The following is a 22,461-nucleotide window of genomic DNA, read 5'->3' as shown; positions in this document are numbered from 1 at the left end:
TAAATTAATTATGTAAAGATAAATTAAATAAACTAAGTTAGTAAAGATAAATTAAATAAACTAAGTTAGTAAAGATTATTTAATTAAACTAAGAGATTAAATATAATTTAAATAAAACTAAGAGAAGAAAGATAATTTAACTTAATTAAGAGAAAAAGATTTATTTAAATAAACATAAAAAAATTTAAACATGCCACAGCTTACAAAAATACATTTAAAACAAACAATATAACGCCGAAATAATGACTTCGATAAAAATATTGAAAGGTTTATATTTGCTTCGATATCTTTATGAAGAGCCCCTACGCTAGAAAGTAACTTGATGAAAATACATTGTAGGTGGCCTTAAATAAAGAACGAAGCGAGAGAGAGATTTAAGAGGCATTCTCTCTCCGTTTGCCTTTAATATTCTTCACGCGCGGGCACGGAAGGGGTTGTGGGTAGCCCGTAATTGATATTGGCATTTCTACTTCTTCTCCTTGCCTTCAGCGCCGCGCCGCAGCCAAAAGTCCAAGAGCGTACGATATTTGCCGGGAGACGTCCCTTTTTCCGCTTACGTAATAAGCTCCGAGCGTCTGCGGCCGATACCCCGGATTAAATAGGAAGCGTAGGGCTTCCATAACGCTGTCATATTTAATAACTTCCACTTCAAAGTACCCGTTAAACCAGGGGGATTTCTTCGGCTGGCGCACGGTGCCAAAAGTGTAAGCCTTACAATGGAGCTGGAACGCTCGGCCGACAATGGGCCACAAAGGGAAGAAAATGTATTTTTGTATATAGGCGACGGAATATTACGTTGAAGATACTTTAAGAGTTTAGCCTTTTATATAGTAATTGACCAAAGAATTGTCGTAATGACTCGCCGCGCTATCAGTGTCGTCGAGATGACTCTCGCAACATTGGGACGAAATTTGTACACACGAATTCCAAATTACTATCATTTCGGAGCGGTTCTTATTCGAGATACAAGAAATGGCATTAGACAAATTATTTTCTGTAAAAGAAACTACAATGTACGCGTATGTAAATTATAGACATTAAGTCGAATGTTTTTATCAAGAAAATGCGTTATAGTTTCGTTGCAAAGCGAATTGACGATGCGTTGTACGATAGATTATGATATTAAATTGAATTATATTTTGTAAATGTTCTTTCATTTGACAAAACGTTTTACCGCAAAAATTATTCCATGTCGATCATTTAATATTAACTTTCTATATAAATCCGAAATTTCTAGATAAATCCGAGATTTCTAGATAAATCCAAAATTTCTAGATAAATCTTAAATTTCTAGATAAATCTTAAATTTCTAGATAAATCTTAAATATCTAGATAAATCCAAAATTTCTAGATAAATCTTAAATTTCTAGATAAATCTTAAATTTCTAGATAAATCTTAAATTTCTAGATAAATCTTAAATATATAGAAAAATCTTAAATATCTAGATTAATCTGAAATTTCCAGATAAATCTTAAATATCTAGATTAATCTGAAATTTCCAGATAAATCTTAAATATCTAGATTAATCTGAAATTTCTAGATAAATCTTAAATATCTAGATAAATCCGAAATTTCTAGATAAATCTTAAATATCTAGATAAATCCGAAATTTCTAGATAAATAATAAATTTCGAGATTAATTTTAAATTTCAGGATGAATCAAAATTTGTAGTTAAATTTTAAATTTCGAGATAAATCACAAAGTTTTTTATTATAATAAATTACGAGATAAATCTCAAAGTTTTAGATTATCCTAAATTTCGAGATAAATCTCAAAGTTTTAGATTATCCTAAATTACGAGATAAATCGCAAAGTCTTAGATAAATATTAAATAACACCGTACCTGTAAAATCCAATGAGAGGTGATAATATTTATGAGTATATATATATATATATATATATATATATATATATATATTCCGTTTCTAAAAATGAAACTTTTATATCACGTTCTTTTATAAATATTTGAGTAACTTTTATATCGACACGGAGATCATTTTAAAATAATTTCTAAATTTATATTAAATAATTGAAAGGTGAGACATCCCAATTTTCAAAATATAATTTCAAAGGCGTATCGGGCCTCAAAACACTAACAAGAATCCGGAATGGGTTTAAGTGTTTCGTAAGACCACTTAGCGAGGCTATGTCTTCCAAAAAACCGGTAACAACGATCTTTTTAAAATTCAGCGAAAACCAGCTGAAAAACAAGGTTTGGTTTGAGAGAAAAAAACTACCAGATTAAAACTAGCGGCTATTCAATACGTCAAAAACAATCTCGCCAGTTATGAAGCGCTTATATCAGAACCAGAATGTTTCATTAATAAATTCCAATCACGAATTCTCTAAATCAATCCCCATCAACTCCCTCACGTTGGCTTAAAACCGCATTTCAAATCGACGTATTTCGAGATAGGAGGTCCTGACACGTTCTCTTTTAAAATTGTTTTTCGCAATCTATCGTTTTAAAAATGATAATATTCTACAACATCCTGTGCGGATAGAAGTAACAGCGCACCCTGGCGGCGGAATAAGGGGTACAGGGTTATATAGCACCCTCCCAGATTTCAGTCGTGGTAAAATGTATTTAAACCCCCAAAATTGCATTTCCAAAAAATTTCATAAATCACATTTCCAAAAGCATTCGAATTATAAAATAATTTTTGTCAAGATCGAAATTAGAATATCAACAGAAATAATTATATTCAATATAATAATATATTTAATATATAAATATCTAAATTAAGGTTATAGGTTATGAAAATGATTTCGACTTGTTGTTTGTTTAACTTTAACTATTTTCTTGAAAATGACTATATAGAAACTATGCGAAAAAATTTTGAAAAAACGAAAACCAAAATATTCAGAGGTTTGACCTTGGGAAAAAAACATAATTGTTCCCAGGGCATTGGGGATACCCTAGGGCTTTTACTTAAATTGTACTCTACCAAATATTTTTCCATCCGTCCTGACAGCGGATGATAAAATTTGTTCCGCTGTTGAAAATACTCTAATAATGAACATACGCTGTGATTCATGGGGAAAAAAGTCAATTATTTTGGAGAGAAAAGAAATAACACCGGGGGTTACACCGGTAGAGAGGAAGGAACTAAATTTAAGGGTCGTGGTAGCCGTGGTTCGTTATTATCAGGAAGAGGTCGCGAAGGTCAAAGGGGGGCGGATGGGTACATCCCAACGATGATCATGGCTTTTAAAAGCGGTACACTCTATATCCTGTCATGAGATTTGTGGTGATCTGACCATGCATGATCTTGAGAAGAATAGAAGACATGCCCCTTTGCAAAACGTTCAGCGGAGTGCCTTTTATGGTAGAGGCGATCGCTAACTGACAGTTCCATCAAGGGTGTTGTTCACCGTTTGTCGACTAAACCACGCTATCAGTTAACCCTAGTTTCCACCATATATCTGAAACAAGTGAGCCGTATTTTTTATCGTTTGACGGCATTGATCTAACATGGACTGAACAACAACAAGTCAGTAGATTCGAAGCTAAGATTCCGAAGAAACTGTCGATTACGCTATGGCATCTGTTAAGTCTTCGTTTCCTTTAAGCGAACTTCAAAAGAGCGTCTTATTTTTGCATCGGTACGATTTCCTTTGTTGAGCCCTTAAAGCCCTTCCTCGCCGCATTTCGACAGTTCATTCCAAACATTCGCGAGGTCCCTATTCAAAGCAGCGGGTGGTTCTCGTCCCACGTTGCTCTCACTGGGACGCCTGCCAGTCCAGGTTCAAGTTCGACATGAACGGAGATAAAGCGACGGATTATGACTTCAACACGTTGGGATGTTTTCACATTTCTAAACTTCGAAAACAACTCATTACGAAGCAAAGTCCGATTTCGGTCAAGGAATACTTTAACTCGATACAATCTAGGAGGATGGAAATACTGGAAGGGAAATATGGGATTCATAGGCCTGGCAATGTGATAAATAAGATACTAGAGACACCTAGCGGACACCGTAGTCAAAATTTCGTCCGCGTGTTCGTTGGGACTTGGTTAGAAATGCGTGGTTTTAAAATCGTGTTAAAGATTTATTTATTTTTTCTTCAAATTAAATAAACATCTCCGAAATTAGTTGCGTATAATCCAGGTAGAATATTCGTGTTTCAACTTGTACAAAAAATCCTTGTGAATAGAATGAAAAGTAGGCAAAATTTATAGAGACAAAAAATTCCGCTTATTTTTACGATGGCGCTACGCTCGTATGTCCGAAATTGTATAGCTCTCGCGTTGCGGAAGCTAAAACCGTGAGTCCGTGATGGGGGAATACAAATTTCTGTTCCAGGTACGCAGTATTATATTCCTAGATACAATGGATGCAGTCATGACTGGCTTCGGACATTAATCGCGTATTTTTATTGGCATGTTTTGTTTGTTGTTGTTTTTCGACAAAAAGTCAAGGTTCAATGTGGGGTTGTGCCAGTTAGGATCTAATTTAACTAGCGAAACTGTACTAAATCTTTACTTGTCATCGTAAAATCGTACAATGCCTTACAGTGTTACGACAACATGGTTTGAAAGAAAAACAAGAACATTTTACGAGTTTCAGTTATAACCCATAACATGAAATTTGCCTTTAAGTAAAACAAAGTAAAAACGTTTTTATGGATTTTGCATGGTGTATGATTACGGAATTTGTGCTTTGAAATTTTATCTAACGAACACAGCCGAGCTCAAATGGCAATACAGGGTATTTCAAAAGGTTATGCCAAAATTTGAAGGAGTTATAGAAGTATGCCTGTTTTTCCCCATTTTCCTACGATGAGTTAAAAGAGCGCCAGAGAGCTTCAAAGTGTGGCCTACTAGCCTCTGGAAGTAGGCTGCGACAAGCGCAAAACCAAGCAGCAGGGAAACGCGAACATTAAGGTTCGGGTTCGTGTGATAGGTAAAAAAGGACTTTGTAAACCAATCGAAGTAACCAGCGTAAAAAAGTAAACTTAAACGGTATTTAAAGTCCCTGCTGCTTGGTTTTGCGCTTGTTGCAGCCTACTTCCAGGGGCTAGTAGGCCAAACTTTGAAGCTCTCTGGCACTCTTTTAACTCATCGTAGGAATATGGGGATAAAACAGGTCGAGTGGTTAGCACTTTCGCCTCGCAGCAAGAGGATCCGGGTTAGATCCTAGCTTGTGGCACTGGGTGAAAACTCGGAACAACTCCTTCCGCGTTGAGTTTGCAAGTTCTCTCCCCCACTGGTTTAAGGGGTTTCCCCTTCCATAAAAACCCTTTTGAGTTTTCCATAAAATCCCATTTGAGTTTAAAGGTATTAGTTAGTGTAGGGAGCTGTTGGCTGGCGTGGCGTGAAGGGCTTGCCACCACCCTCCTACGCATTGTAACCCGGCCACCTGAATTAATGGCTTTAAAAGTCGCTTGATGGCCTAATGTGGTGCCTCGGGTATTAGCCTATCTGATTATTATAACTCACCCCTTACAACTCCTTAAAATATTTGCATAACCTTTTGAAACACCCTGTATATAACAAATTTTCCAAGCTTAGTGATTACACCTCGCCATCATTTTTCATAACGTCAAACATATAGCACCACAGTTAGTTAGATATTAAGCATTATTATGTAACCAGAAAATAATCCATAGCTACACGTATATTGCAGGGTGGCAGAATGGAATTCCTACGAACCAGAAAATTCTCCGTCATACAACGCTACAGCGAAGTTCTTTCACAAAATGCCCACGGAATCCTTCTTGATTTACGAGCAAAGGGGTGGACCGGACTGCCAGGGTGGCGCTCAATTTCGGGAACCTAGTGAAGCCAAGCGACGGTACACCTCGCAGGCGGGACGGTAGAGAGTGCAGGGGGGCCATGTGGGTTCCACGTGGAACCAATTATATCTCCCTCCTTTGACCGCCGTTACTAGGGTGACACGGGGTTGCTATCGTCACCCTAACGTGCCTAACGCGTCGTAAACGGATTTTATCGGCTAGCAACTCCACGCGAACTATCAGGTTAACTAGTCCCTTTGAGGGCGCAAAAACACGATACTTTTTCGATTAGAAACTTTTAGACATAAACAAAATAGATCTTTAGAAAAAAATAGGGCCACGAGAAAGAGAAGGCAACGCGCGGCGGTGTTGGGGTAAAAGCCATCCATCTTTTCCCGAAGAAGCGCTTCGCTAACGGGAGAGTGGAGCGGTTCCCCCAATTTCGCCACGCATAGTTCCCGCGTTTTTGGACGCGCGTGAAGCGGGTACCATAGCTAAAAGGGAAACCTAAAATAATTAACTATAGGAATAGGAACGGCAAACTTTCTTTTAACTCGTAATGGAGACACCGCTTCTTTCGGCGTTGAAGATATATGGCAAAGTCACGCTTTAATATGATAAAAGTTGGCTCGTAACAAGATGGCTCTGGGACCACGTACGGTTGCACTACCCGAACAACAAACGAACTGCCGGCAATGTTAAGTGGACTAGTTAGCTTCGTTAAAGCTAGGAGAAACCGAGGGGCAGGTCACTTCCATTTTGGGTGCGTCTTAATCATAGTAAAATGATTAAATCAGGGTAATCGTGATTAAATCAGGGTAATCAAGATTAAAAAATCTAATCAAGATTAGAAAATCTAACCACGATTTGAACGAGATTTAATCATTCTAATCATGATCGAATCTTTTTAATCAGGATTTAATCATTTAAACGAGATTTAATCATTCTAATCATGATCTAATCTTTTTAATTAGATTTAATCATTTTAATCCCGATTTAATCAATATAATCGGTCGAATCGAGAATTTATCATTAAAATCAAAACTAAAGTACGATTTAATCATACTAATCACGATATAATTTTTTTATCAGGATTTAATCATTTTAATCAGGTTTAATCATTTTAATCAGGTTTAATCATTTTAATCAGGTTTAATCATTTTAAACAGATTTATTCATTTAATCATGATTAAATCCGATTTAAACATTCTTATCATGATTAAACGTGATTTAATCCACTTAATCGTGATTAAATTGAATTTAATCAAAATAATCACGATTAAATCGGATTTAGTCTTTCGAGGGGTGCGTCGTTAATCAACGAAGTGACCTGCCCCTCGGGAGCAACAAACACAAGGAGAACGCAGCTAGCCTTTAAACACGCTAACGCAGTGTTCTGTACAAATTTCATTGGACGAGCCTTTACGCTGAACGTTTTACGGAAAAGGGGAAGACAATTTCCGAATTTCCCCCTTCCGACGGCAGCAGGCGCTAAAGCGTCTAACCAATGAAAACTGTACGTGAGAAAATGCACGACTTTTGACGGGTTGCGTTCTCCTAGTGTGGGGTGCTGTGTTTGTTGCTTCTAGGTTAAAGTCCATCAACGGGTAGTCTAGTCTTTGTATTGGATTCACATCTATCGGTCCAACTTTTTGGAATCGCTGAAACTAGCTGAAGTGGATTTCAAGTTATATGTGTAACCATGGCGATGGTTTTGTTGGGTTTCAGAAAACAATATATTTATAAAAGTACGGTTCCCAACAGCAAGCTATCAGTTTTTTCACGTTGAGGTATATTCTTTAGTCAATTAATTAATTAAGCCTTACGAAAATGGTGGATCAAATTGGGTTCCAAAATTATATTCAAAATTAAATAAATCATCCTCGAAGGAAATCGCCAAGAAGTAATATTTCCGAGAGCCAGGACCCGCAAGATATTATATAAATATTGCTTGTTGAAATAATGGAAACTTTTCACCAGTAAACAGAACGTCGTGTTTTTGCTAAGCCTTAATATGTCAAAAAAGTTACCTGGTTAAAAGGGAACACTTGTTGCTGCCGTAAAAGTTAAAAATTTCCATTATTTTAACAAACCCTATATAAAATGTGACATGCAGGTCCTGGCAGCCTTTCGGAAATATTACTTCTTGGCGAATTCCTTGGAGGATGCTTTATTGAAGCATCTATTCCGAGTTTGATCGAAAATGTTTAATTCATTTTAAATAAAATATACTGTTAATGTATACTATCTTATACTTCGGCTTTGTTGCGGGCCTATAATTCCCACTAATGCCGTAATTAATTCACAAGTCATTATTTCTAAGTTAATTTAATTTAATTGAATAAATATAATAGAAAATATGTTACATTTGATCCAATTACAATGTACGAAATTCTACTCTAATAAATTATTTGTTGTAAACATAACTGTATTGAAATTTAATTTGCATCCAAATTTGAATATTGGATTAAGCCATTTTCTTAAGGGAATCCTTGGCCTAATGTATCACTACAACTAACCTCTTTTCAGACGATAGGGCATTTTAATGAAAATAAACCCTTGGTAGAAAATCGGGGTGAAACCATGTTGTCGTCCATTTTTCTTTCCGAACCAATTCGACTAACGATGGAAAGGAACATTTGTAAGTAAGAAACGGGAAAGATTGTCAGCGTTTGAAAAATGAGTAGCTGCTTTTAGTTTATTGTACCCCGCCTCCTCCGGCATTTGTACCATACCCTCTCTCTCTCGAAATCCAAAGCTCTGGGATGAAAAGGACCTGTTGGTCTTCCTGGGGCTCGTCGGAGGTCCATAAATAAGGACTATTTTTGGGAACCTTCTTTCGTGGCTTCGGGGTTAAAGGGTAAGATAAATCGGGTTTCTTGGAGGGTATTTACTAAAAGGGGATACTTAAGAGAGACCTTTGTTGCCCACGGACAATCGAAGCAAACGAACTATTATCTACTGTTAAGTTTCCAAAGGAAGGGGGGAAAGCCCAACGGATTTTATAGTGTAGAGCGAGTTCGGCTTCTAAAACGACCACAGCGCCAGAAGAAGGCGTACTTTTGCAAACGTAGTTTTTACCCTCTCTTTCATATCAGACTACATTGACAGGTCTTTTACTATTTTTGTTACTTGGAATTTTGCAAAAGAAAAAAAGGTTTTTTGAAGTGACCGGTTCAATGAAAAATGTTTAAGAGATTTACCTTCAAAAATTCGTTAAGGAACGAATAAAAAAATTTAAAATAAATATGAACTAAAAGATAATAAAATATATTAAGATTTGTATGTTAAAAAATTTATAATCTGCACACATTTTTAATAATGATAATAAATATTACTGTAAATATAAGAAGTATATAATTGATATCAGAAGTTTGTAATTAATATCAGAAGTACATAATTGATATCAGAAGTATATAATTGATATCAGAAATGTATAATTGGTATCAGATATATATAATTGGTATTAGATTAAGTATATAATTGGTATCAGATTAAGTATATAATTGGTATCAGAAGTAAATAATTAATATCAGAAGTATATAATTCGTATCAGAAGTACATAATTAATATCAGAAGTATACAATTGGTATCAGAAGTATATAATTAGTATCAGAAGTATATAATTAGTATCAGAAGTATATAATTGGTTCAGAAGTAAACAATTGGTATCAGAAGTATATAGTTGGTATCAGAAGCATATAATTGGTCCTAAAAGCATATAATTTGTCATAGAAGTATATAATTGGTCCTAAAAGTATATATTTGGTATTAGAAGTATACAATTGGTATCAGAAGTATATAATTGGTATCAGAAGTATATAATTGGTCCTCAAAGTATATATTTGGTCTTAGAAGTATACAATTCGTATCAGAAGTATATAATTGGTATCAGAAGTATATAATGGTATCAGAAGTATATAATTGGTCCTAAAAGTATATATTTGGTCTTAGAAGTATACAATTGGTATCAGAAGTATATAATTGGTATCAGAAGTATATAATTGGTCCTCAAAGTATATATTTGGTATCAGAAGTATACAATTGGTCGTAGAAGTATATAACTGGTCCTAGAAGTATATTATTGGTATAAAATGTATATAATTAGTATAATATGTAAATGATTGGTATCAAAAGTATATATTGGCATCTCGCAAACATTGAAAGCTAAGATACACGTTTTCTATAATGGCAAAGATTTGATACATCTCTATAAGAAATATAATATAAACATTTACTAATATTAAATACATCTGTACATCTACATTTATCTTGCCTTACATAAAGTTGAATGGTATGTGCTTTAGTTTTATCTACACTAGAGTAAAAACAGAGCCTCATTCCAAAGACGAATGTCAAGTTATGTAAAGGTTTATCAATAGGGTTTCGTAACTTTAAGACCCACCGCAATGAAGATTCCTGCCTTAACTAGAAAATTGTCGATATCACGAGGGAACACTTGACAACCCAATCCAGTAGCAAACTAGAGAGCCTGTAACGTATCCAAAGAACGAGAAGACAAAATATGAAACGATATAGTGTAATACGTCTTTTGAATGAAAACATGGCCACGGTTATAAATCTTCCAAAAATAATGGCCAACATAAAACTTGGTATCAGAGGCCAGGGGAGAGATTACGTAAAAATCAAAAAAGGCTATAACTTTTTAATGCTTTTTGCTGCCATCGCAGTTGCAAAACGATATTCAAAGGCTTCCCATACACGACTCAAAAAAGAGCTGAAACAGCAAATAACACCGCAACCGGAAGTTGGAAAACGGCGTATTTAATAAAATCTTTTTACGTCATAAGTTCGACTGCGAACCATAACGTGGGAGATGTTTGGCTTAATAAGGGAGGTCTTAATTTCTCTTTCAATGTATAAATAATTCCAGGAACTCAATTGCAGACGCTGTTTATGTCTGTTTTTGTTCGTCTATATGAGTCACGTTGGACGCGCGAGCTCAACGCGACTTCTCGTTTCACTCTTAAAAAATTAAGGTTGACTGTTTTGAGATACTGTACGGAAAGGGTGAAGTCTGTGTTGTTTATAAGTTTTAGAAAGAGCATACTAACTAAGAGCTATCAAGTTACTAAGGATGTTTAGAAGTTGAATACTGCGTTTATAAAAAAATAATTCCGTATTCGGATGCAACGGAAGCCTTTGAGATTTCCCGACTAGCTGATGTCACTAAACTAAATGTTTTTCAATTTGTACCGTCACGGCTGTAAGTTTAACTCTCGCATATTCGATGACTGCTCAGCACTTCTTAAGGCGTTAAGTTTGCCCTTTTCTTTAGACATTAGCATTTTTTTACTATCTCGTTATATCGTTAAAGGTGTTAATAGCCTATTGTCTTTGTTAATGGAATACTTTCACAGCTATTCGACAAGTCAGTAAATCGTGACTTCGTTATTCGATTAATAGGATTGTCATTGGTACTTCCGTGTTGTTTGATGGAACAATAAGGTGGCATATGAACAATAAGATATTTATGGTGACCGGTAATTTCATTCTGTTTTTTAAATTTTCTATAATTGTTTGTACCGTATGGAAATCGTACTGTCTAAAGAAGTGTTTAGACACTTGAAGTTTAGAGGTCATGGTAAAACAATAATAAAGGTTTATTATTCCACAATGTCAGAATAGGGTACGTCAAGTTTGGTAAGAATGGCCGTCTCGTAAAATGGACGATTTTTAAGATTGTTTTGAATAATAATTAAATATGGCTGCTCCTTTCAAACATCAATGTTCAAAATTAAGATTTAGAACATTCTTGTTTGAATATTATGAATTAAAATAGTGTTGTTAATTTTCCGGAAAAATGAAATGCAGAAAAATTTCCAGAAACATTTCCGCAAATCGGAAAATTAAAAAATTAAATTTAGAAAATTATCGTTGAATATTATGATTTAGAACATTCACGTTATATATTACGATTTAGAACGTTCACGTTATATATTACGATTTAGAACGTTCACGTTATATATTACGATTTAGAACGTTCACGTTATATATTACGATTTAGAACGTTCACGTAAATTTAACAAAAAAATAAAGAGGAAATATAAATAAAATCAAGGGCTTAGTGTTGCAGTCAGCTAAATTTTTCTAAAGTATTCTGGCTGTAAGATATTTCTTACCAGCCATTGTTCTTAAAGTATAAGAAAACATTCTTAAACTTCTTCAACTTAAGCACTCTTGAAACCATAACCCAGTTAATATATTAATTTTATATTAAACAATCTTAATAACCAAAGCTCCGATATAATTAAAATTTAGTAATCTATTTTCTACTACCAAGAATACTGTGTAACAATACAGTATGCTTTAAGACGTTTACAAATATTATTTCAAGTGGAGAGCTCATATTTAATTTATGCTACGATAAACCTTTCTACAAATACGAAAGTACGGATTAGTGCAATACTACTGTAAAACGAGTATTTAAAGAACAACTACACCGCCAGACGTCCCCAATATCCAAAACCACATTCTTCTGCAAATCGAGAGTTCAACCGACAAAGAAAACGAAACTAAGAACAATAAAAAAATCAGAAAAAATACTTCGAAATATTTTAAAACTGGAAACCACCCAAGATTATAGGAATTTCTTTTGCTTCAATAGTTTTTACCTCTTTGTTGAAAAGGAAAGAACTCGTCAAAGGAATCCGACAAACAATTATAGGCTGAAAAACTTGAATATACCAGAAATTATCTAAATAGAAGGAGTATTCAAGAAATTTTCCAAAAAAAACCGAATAATTCACAACCTCCCCCGAAAAGGTGCGACAAACTTCTACATAAAGCAAATCGGGTGATTGGCCTCCGAGCTAACATTTACAAATGCTACGTTTCTTCTTGGTGGTTTTACAAAAAAAAAAAAATGAAAAATTGGGCGAGAGAATTTACCAGGCAATTTATATAATACACGTGTATACAGTTTATTTTCCTAAGTTTGTAAGAATAATGAATAGGGACTTGAATATCATAAGACGATATGGGTGGAATACTAGTTATTCGGACCTCTTTACGACCTTATATCGAGTACGGGGGAGTAACACTACGTTACTTTAGATCCATTTTACTGTAAGGTGATGTTCGTAAAGAATATAACGTTTTCATCGAATCACTTATACGTATAAGCGCGGATAAGTTGACCTTGACATATCCCCTTCCCCGGGTTTTGACGGAGCAAATCATTCACCGAAAAGAGAATACGCAAACTCAGGTTTAAACTCTAAATTTGAGAGAACGTGCGAAGCGAGGGCGAGATTTTCTTAATAGTTTAATGGCCGAGTAATTCCAATTTGGTAGACCCTTAGTGGCGACCTTTCGTGGTTTCAAAAATAAACGTCTGGGCTTAGTATAGTTCGAGGTGTTCGACGTTTTGGGAGGATCGTTATTAATGGTTTGTTTTTCTTTCGCGAAAAGGGACTCTTTTCCGATGCATTTACAGGAAATATATACTTACGAGTAAAGGTATCTTTATCGTATATGCATTTTTCCAAATCCGTGTTTCGCGTTTAGCCATTAGCTACGGCTCCTCCAAATCGTTGTTTCTTTCTATGATTTATCCGCGTTTACTTGTGTCTCATTTACATAATTCGTGCACATGGCAGGATGCGTATGCTAGTTAGATATATTTGTTTGCCATTTAGCGATTTAAACGGATAGTTTGAGATTATTTTCCACTAACTTACGAGTCTAAAAGCACGATATATTTGACATACTGTTTTTGTAGTATGATTTGGCATACAAACGCCCAAAATAATTCTCAGAAATTAAAAAGACCATTTTTAGATTGTATTTAAAAAGGACATTATTATTTTTAAATTTTTTCAATATTTTGTCTAAATATTAAGTTGATGAAATGGGTCACATTGCAAATTTAAGTCCTTAATTCAAGACTAGATAATTAGTTTGAGAAAGAAAAAATTAATGACACGTTTAAAAACCGGTTTAAAGTCACAATTATATTTAATAAAAATCCAAATATTCCTCTTTAATATCTCTAAAAAAGACAAGTTTTACGTCGTATTAATGATAGTTGAAGTCTATTTAAGAATATTACAGGAAACTAGTACATCAATAATTATCTGTACAGCAACTCAAATGTTAGTGATTCAATGTTACTTCGTGTTTATATATTTGAGACAAGAGCCCTTAATAATCAAAAGAAAGCAATGGGATTAACAGAAAATCTCAAAAATCCCAGGAAAGAAATTGTAAAAAAGCAATGGGAATTACATAAAATCTCAAAAATCCCAGGAAAAAATGGTATAAGAAAGAATTGGGAATTACATAAAATCTCAAAAATCCCAGGAACAAATGGTAAGAAAGCAATGGAAATTACATAAAATCTCAAAAATCCCAGGAAAAAAATGGTAAGAAAACAATGGAAATTACATAAAATCTCAAAAATCTCAGGAAAAATAGTAAGAAAGCCATGTGAGTAACAGAAAATCTCAAAAATACCAGGAAAAAAAATGGTAAGAAAGCAATGCATGGAAATCACAGAAAATCTCAAAAACTATTCCAAAAATCAAAATGTTTCAATTTCCAAATATCTCTACAATATCGACCAATAGGCGAATCATTTCAAATATATGATATTAAGTTTACAAAAAAGCAGTACAATCTAAAAACTAAATTAAAGTCGGAATATTTTCGAGCACATTTTGTTTAAGTTCACCAAACGCTAAACACTTCTTGTGTAATATAAAAATGGAATGGAAGGGAACAAAGTTGGTATCGACGTGAAAGTAAACAATTTCCATAATTATAAAACATGGAAGCAACGCGTCAAACTAGATACGAATAAACTAACGCAAACATTGTCGACAAGGGCGTTTATGAAAATAGCATCCCGAGCGCGTTGAGGATGTTTTATTTGGATTTAAAAAAAAAATTGTTTTGAGTAGCGGCGTCGTTTGAGAAAACAACGAACGGGAGTCACGCTGACATTCGATCTAAAAAAGGATCGATTATCGCACTAACATTAGCAGCCATAAAAATCAATTTAGAATGCCTTGGTTTACATAAACTTTACGAAGGTTTCCCTTTAAGGAAATAACCCTTATGGTAAATAAAATGTCAATTTCCGGAATCATTATCCAATCGTACACATTATCATTATCGAATTTTAGATATAATATTGCTTGGTCATGATGTATTTGTACGAGGCACTGTACTTAATCACTATTTGCATTAGTTAATCAATGTCGATATAATTGCGCGTGATGGCAAAACCTACTTCCGTTCCCAAATAAACAGGCTTGTTCGAAGGAAATTAACATACCATTTAATAGCTACAGGTCTTGTTACTACCGTTAAATTGATGCTTCTATTTAAAGGTAAATGAAAGTCAGAATAATTTATACTTAGATAGTAACCTCCAAAGCGTGAAACGTAGCTACGAATAAATGTTCTATAAAAGCAAGCTATCCTCAAGCTCTGCTGTATCAAAAATAAGAAATCTAAAATGAATTCAATTTCAAGAGGAAAATCACCAAATAAATCTAAGAATATTTTGCTTTAAAACAGACGATACCGCCCTCGTAGATAAAAGTCAACAAATAAATCTCAGTAAGATTTGCTTTAAAACCGACAATACCACCCTCGTAGATAAAAGTCACCAATTAAATCTAAGTCAGATTTGCTTTAAAATCGACGATACCACCCTCGTAGATTAAAGTCACCAAATAAATCTAAATAAGATTTGATTTAAAACCGACAATACCACCCTCGTAGATAAAAGTCACCAAATAAATCTAAATAAGATTTGATTTAAAACCGACGATACCGCCCTCGTAGATAAAAGTCACCAAATAAATCTAAATAAGATTTGATTTAAAACCGACAATACCACCCTCGTAGATAAAAGTCACCAAATAAATCTAAGTAAGATTTGCTTTAAGACCGTCGATACCGCCCTCGTAAATTAAAGTCACAAAGTAAATCTAAGTCAGTATTGCTTTAAAACCAGCTATGCCACCCTCGTAGATAAAAGTCACCAAATAAATCTAAATAAGATTTGCTTTAAAATCGACGATACCACCCTCGTAGATTAAAGACAACAAATAAATCTAAATTAATTTTGTTTTAATATCGACGTTACCATCCTCGTAGATTAAAGACACCAAATAAATCTAAGTACCACCGTCGTAAATTAAAGTCACTAAGTACCTAAGGAAGTTTTGCTTTAAAACCAACCATGCCACCCTCGTAGATAAAACCCAACCAACGAATCTAAATCCGTTTTGATTTAAAACCGACACTAAAACATTCTTTAAAAGACAATTAACATTTCATTAAAATCAAATTTGTACAACGAGCGCCTTGGGAAAAAAATGACTTTTAAAACTTACCGAGAGAGAACTTCCTTATCTCAGAGAAAAGATGCGGAGAGGAAAACCACTCCAGGATCAAAAACACGTTCGAAATTATCCCCCGAACAACAAATGAAAAGCGAGCGACTCGCTCCGACCAAGAAAAATATCCGTTTCACACCTTCTTATTTCCACAATATTTCGATTTAAGCCGATTTTGAAAGTTTTAATTAATGAACACCATGACAACGACGGACGAGCCGGAATCCGGGGGCATCGGAGCGCCTAATACCAGAGACTTTGGAATGGAAGAAGAAGACACAGTACACCGAACTCGCGTCCGTTCGAAGCCGTAGTCTCCGAGTCACTGCGAGAGCTACGCTGGCCACCGAGAAAGCCCACAGAGAGAGCGCCACTACCGAGCCGCCCGATGCCGAGAGAGATCGAAGGCGACTGGAGCGACGCCGTACGTCGAGAGGACGAACTAATCATATCCATTTCGAGCGGAAAAAAATTGCGGGGGGATTTTACCGTGTCCGTGCCGGGGGGAGGTTGCTGGTAACGCGATGGATTTTTCCAGCAGACTCATAATTTATTAAAACAAATCGCGACTGTAATAAAATTAGATTCACCCTGTTACTCGGAAACTGAGAGCGACTCGATGCCAGTAAGGAAATTAATAATTCCTTTTACGCCTACTGCGCCTATCCAAAGGAAATGATGATAAACTATAAATTCGACTTGTGCGCGTATCATTAAAGGACCATTTATGATGAACGTTACACGATGATTATTATACGTGTTGCGTTTTATAACTCAAACAATACGGAGACTAGACTTGTTTCGCGCTCCACTGCTGATATTTGCTCCTTATCATGTTCACCAATTTTCATAACTTACCACTTTAAAATCTTGACGAGGTTAATGGTAATAGTTAGTGTAGGGAGCTGTAGGCTCGCGTCGCATGAAGGGCTTGCCACCACCCTCCTACGCGATGTAACCCGGCCACCGGAATTAATTGCTTTAAAAGTCGCTTGATAACTTAGGCCTAAGGTGGTGCCTTGGGTATTAGCCTAGCTGATTATTATTATTATTATTATTATTTAGAAGGATCAGATTTATGTAGTGCGAAACCTTATTCATTTTACGGTGAAATATTAAGATTGCGGTAATGGTATTCAGTGGCGTAGCCAGGGGTGCACCATTATTATTTAAATTTTTTTTCAATGGTGTGCTTTTCCCCGAACCAAAATACTGGCTACGCCACTGACGGTATTGATCATATTCGAACAAGATGCAAAGAAAATATATTGCCTACTAACAAAACAACCATAATAGCAACGTTTCTGGTCATGAGTTTATTCAAAATCGCACGAAACAGACATTTACTTACGGTTCGTTGACATTTTATTTTAGACGAAAACAGAAAAGCCATAAATAAATGAAAATATTGTGATTTTAGAAAATTGGTTTAAACCAATTTTAGGTCCCTAATTTAACCTAGTTAATGACAGCATATAATATTATGAACTTTAGTGACAAATCGATTTAGGGAGTTCTAACAACCACTAATTTCAACTACCATCAAAGTCATTAAATAAAGTATTTAATTTTAATACTAAATTTAAAACTGATTTTAATGGAAATCGGAAGTCTTAAATTTAATAATATAAATCAAAGTATATTTATTTTTATTTTCCGAAATCATAATTTATTGTAAGGGTAACATTTCACGCTCTGTTCGTGAAACGTTAACATACATCGATTACAAAAATTACCCTAAATTCTCAAAAATAATAATAAGAAAAGTTAAGCCTTCGATAAGAACATCTAGAATTCCTCAATCAGCGTTGCCAGACGTACGATAAATATCATTCTCGTCGATAATTTCGAATCAATATTTAGGTCATACGATAATTTTAACGGCTTACTATATAGGGCACTTTTTCCGATAATTTGACCTGAGCGTATAATATTGTACGATAATTTGCCTATTTATCGCATAATCTGTTAAAATTTTAACTATTAATATTAAATTACGATTTGTTCAAAATGTTCTTAATATGCCCAACTTATAATCATATACGTAGAAGTTGTTAACCATGGTATATTTAAACACTTGTTGAGGTTAACGGTAATAGTTAGTGTAGGGAGCTGTTGGATCGAACGCGTGGCATGCAGGGCTTGTCACCACCCTCCTACGCATTGTAACCCGGCCACCTGAATTAATGGCTTCAAAGGTCGCTTGATGACTTAGGCCTAAAGTGGTGCCTTGGGTATTAGCCTAGCTGAAGTTTTGTTTTGTTTGTTTGTAAATACATAAAACTAAGTAAAAACTCTACGGATACTTCATGGTTTAAAATTCACATTTAATTAAAAATTAGCTAATTTTGAAATAAATATGAATTTTAAACCATGAAGTATCCGTCGAGTTTTTACTTAGTTTTCATACTCAACTTGATTAAAGCTTTATTATTTTTTCATATAAATAATTTCCACTAAGTTTAATGTCGATATTTCACACAAAATTTAATTTACTGCCAATTTTCAAGCGTAAAATATTTTTTCTGGAATCGATAATTATCTGGCATTTTTTTACTATAATTTGTTTTTCGGAATCTGGCAGCGCTGTTCACAATGCATTTACGACGATTTCTTTCCACTGTTGTCTAAACATCAAGACATTAAAACTTATTAAGCTATTTTAATTAATGAACTTAACTAATTCGAAACGGCTCGAAGTTGAACCGCGGGGTGAAAACACGCGTAACGAAATTGCAAGACGTTTAAAATAACTTTAACGCGATATCATCTACGCGCATCTACAGAGTCATTTCGTTGTGGAACACTTAAGTACGGGCGAGAAAGCCGGGTCAAAACTCGGAAAGTTTTGCCAAAAACGACGAGTCATTTTCGCCTTTTGATTTTAATTGCCTTGAAATTGAGCGTCGGCCCTATACTTAACGCTCTCCGAACTGAAGAGATAAATCTCCAGCCATCAGAAGAGATGAAGATAAAACGTTTACGAGAAACATCCGCCCCCCTTATTAAATACGTGGACAAAAAGGGTAAAAACTTGGGCTAAAAAGCCAAAAGGAATCGGCGAGTCTACGTGACAATTTTTGGGAATCAACCGCATACGAAGATACCTCCCCTTTTCAGATTTTTTAACCCTTTAGACTTTAGTGCCCAAAAATTCCGCAATTTTATAAATAGTTTCTGAATTGCGATTAAGACACCAAGATGTATAATTATTATTCGCGATGCCTGCAAACCTGAGCATCGTTATCAATTCGCTACGCTACAAGTTAATCACGCGCTTTTGTCATTAATTGTTTTGGAGGTAAAAATCGTGATACGGTAATAGATATATCAATTTGGAAATTGAGGTATATTGAATTTTGTTATATTAATTACGGGTATTATAAATTTTGGAAATGTTGTATAACAATACTGGAAGGTTAGCGTGATACCATTAGTAACATAATAACAATAAGTATGTCAATTAGGAAACATTATCACCGAACTGATTATTAGAGCTATTTCGTTAGTTCTCAGCACAGAGCCCTCTAGTGTCTAAATATGACTAAGGCGAAATATACTACTACCCAGGACGATAATACGCTACTCAGTTCGAGTGTAAATCCAAGTCGAGAATTTCAGGGTCGAAAATGGGTTCGGTCAGGCAATAGTCGATTTTATAAAATTAATTTAGTGGTCTGGCCCAACTTGTTAAAATGTTGCAATTACGTCACAAGACACAGCTTTATTAGTATATTCTTCGCACGAGCGATTTTCACGTGCGCTAGAAAAAGCTATATTCCTCTGGCGCGTGCTCGTAGACTTGTAATTTAGTAAGAGACTGTGACGTTACTTTATAAAAATAATGATTGGCGAAAAAACCATAGAGTGTGTTACTTATTGTTATTATGTTACTTATAACGATACCGATATAACATAAATATCATGCAAAAATAAATCACTGATTTAACATTATTTCGAAATTTTTTGTCCACATTCTTTACAAATAGCAATAAAATATAAAAACCTTTTAATACTATGAATTTAAAATAGCGACACAAATTTTTTATTTGTACCAAATGTGCAAGATTAACTCTCTAAAAACTCCCCGAAACATTTGGTTTTCATAAATATTGACAACAAAAATATATTTATTTTTACTTAGGTAGAATAATATTTGGAGACTATGGCCTAATTTTCCTACAACGCGATGGGGGCCAGAGAAAAACGGAGCCAGTCTTATTTTACACGTCACACGCGTGTAACTCAATTGCATCTTATGACGTTAGTTTTAGGCAACCAGTGATTTATCTGATGTATAAAGAGAGGAGCCTACTGGCAGACGATAAAATATAATACAGAAATTTTTTTAAAAATTGGTTACAATTTGCAATTACTTGTTTTGTCTTAAAATAACATTATTTTATGAATTATTATAATTTTATCGTATTGGATGTTATCAGAAGTAAATGAACCGAAGTTATCAGACTGTTATACTCCCCATGTGGGAGGCGTTTTCCTTATGAAGTTACATTTTGATCTCGAATTTTAAATTTTGCGCGCTCCTAGGATGAAAAAAGAACGTTTTTGTTTTTATGAAACTATTTTTTATACATAGAAATAGCTAAACCCACAATTCCCAAGTGCAATTTATCGCGACAAAGGAGGGGGATGGAAATTAGCTTTTATTTGACGCTATTTTATCATCATTTTCATAAGGAAAACGCCCTCCGATTCTGAGCGCTATTTCGATAACTTCAGTTCATTTACTTCTGATGTTATTCTCGTAAGTATTTTATAATTAATTAATTTTTACTAAGAAAACCACAAATGGAAAATATAAATACATTAAATTACCATTAGGTAAAACTTATAAAATGAAATTTGTTTAGTAAAGAATTTACTAATATGATGGATTTTTAAATAAATTGGCATCTTTTAATTAATTAATTATTATGAAATAAATTTTGGAAATAAATTCGAAACATTTAATAAATATTTAAATAAACGCGTTACATTAGTAAATTGATTAATAATATGCATTTTTTAAAATTAATGCGATACATTAGTAAATTGATTAATAATATGCATTTTTTAAAATTAACGCGATACATTAGTAAGTAATTTACTATATTACTATTAAATAAAAGTCTTACATGATTAAATACTTAATAAATATACAAAATATTTAAGTAAACTCGAATAGTAAATTCATTATAATATTAAAAATTTTAAAATACACTCGAATATTTTAGTAAGTTAATTATAATGTACTAAATTTTAAAATAAACCTGAATATTTTAATAAATTCATTACTAAAATGTATTTTTTTTTAAATAAAAGTCTTACATTATTAAATACTTTATAGTATATACTAAATTTTCAAGTAAACCCGAATATTTGAGTAAATTCATTATAATATTCTAACTTTTAAAATAAACCCGAATATTTTAGTAAATTCATTATAATATTCTAACTTTTAAAATAATCCCGAATATTTTAGTAAATTCATTGTAATATTCTAACTTTTAAAATAAACCCGAATATTTAAGTAAATTAATTACTAATATTGCTAAACTTCAAAATAAACGCGAAACCGGTAGAACTAACGTAATGCATCATGGAATTGGCTCAAACATCGTAAGTCAGAATACACATAATCTGTATAGTAAAATTTGTAAATCCTTTGGATAATGGAGGAATTTGTTCGACGAACGGACAAAGCTCGACCGGATGAGGCCATTTCAAAAGGACGATTAAATAATTTATAGGAAGCAGCGCGTTACAGCGTGGAATTCGCGGGTTTAATGGTGTTCAAATTTATCGCAGTTATAAATACAGAGCGGCCATTTGGGGGAAAGCGTGAGACATTCAGCCAAATTCCGCCCATCAACTACGAAGAGACACTACGGTATAAATTCCAAAAGGGTACGCCGTACTAAAGCAACGATCGTCCAAGATGTTCTAATGCTATTTACATTCGACAGGCCATTTGCAATTATGACTTACAAATATACTTTGAGAAATATATTAACGGGTTAAATTTAAAATTTACAAACGTTAAAAAAGGCGTTTGCATAAATTGTTTTGGTCTTAGCTAACTTGTTAAAATGTTCCCGGAAATTCGTCACGGCACTGCCAACTTCCATATCGCACTTTTGCGATTGCAGTTGGCCGTGGTAAAAACGTAGGGGTGGCTTCACTAAGCCTAGGTTAAAAACATGTTCTTTTTTTTTTACAAATTTCTAGTCACAATTATCACATTAATTATACTAATGCCCGAGTCGTCGTTAAATTAAGTTTAAAAAATTATTTTTTCTATTAAAAAGTATAAATATTTAAATATTTAAAAACATAACTTACCACAA

The 22,461-nt window shown here is 34.0% G+C and overlaps 1 protein-coding gene across 5 annotated transcripts in view; it reads right to left on the bottom strand.

The window, feature by feature from the left end:
* Positions 1–22,461, bottom strand: part of Ddr (discoidin domain-containing receptor 2) — a 221,474-nt gene that overhangs the window by 131,090 nt on the left and 67,923 nt on the right. For 4 of the 5 annotated variants that reach the window (XM_090174441.1, XM_090174439.1, XM_090174442.1 and 1 more), the window contains exon 1: positions 16,112–16,417. The exons of the other annotated variant lie outside the window; for it this stretch is intronic. The gene's annotated coding sequence lies outside the window, so the exon portion shown is untranslated. Of the gene's footprint in view, positions 1–16,111; positions 16,418–22,461 lie in introns of those variants that run through there. 5 annotated transcript variants of the gene reach the window in all.

Source organism: Leiobunum rupestre, chromosome 5, assembly GCF_980474605.1.
Source record: "Leiobunum rupestre chromosome 5, qqLeiRupe1.1.hap1, whole genome shotgun sequence".
NCBI classification, from domain to species: Eukaryota; Metazoa; Arthropoda; class Arachnida; order Opiliones; family Sclerosomatidae; genus Leiobunum; species Leiobunum rupestre.
The sequence above is the reverse complement of the archived record's forward strand: the minus strand, read 5'-3'. Positions and strand labels throughout refer to the sequence as shown.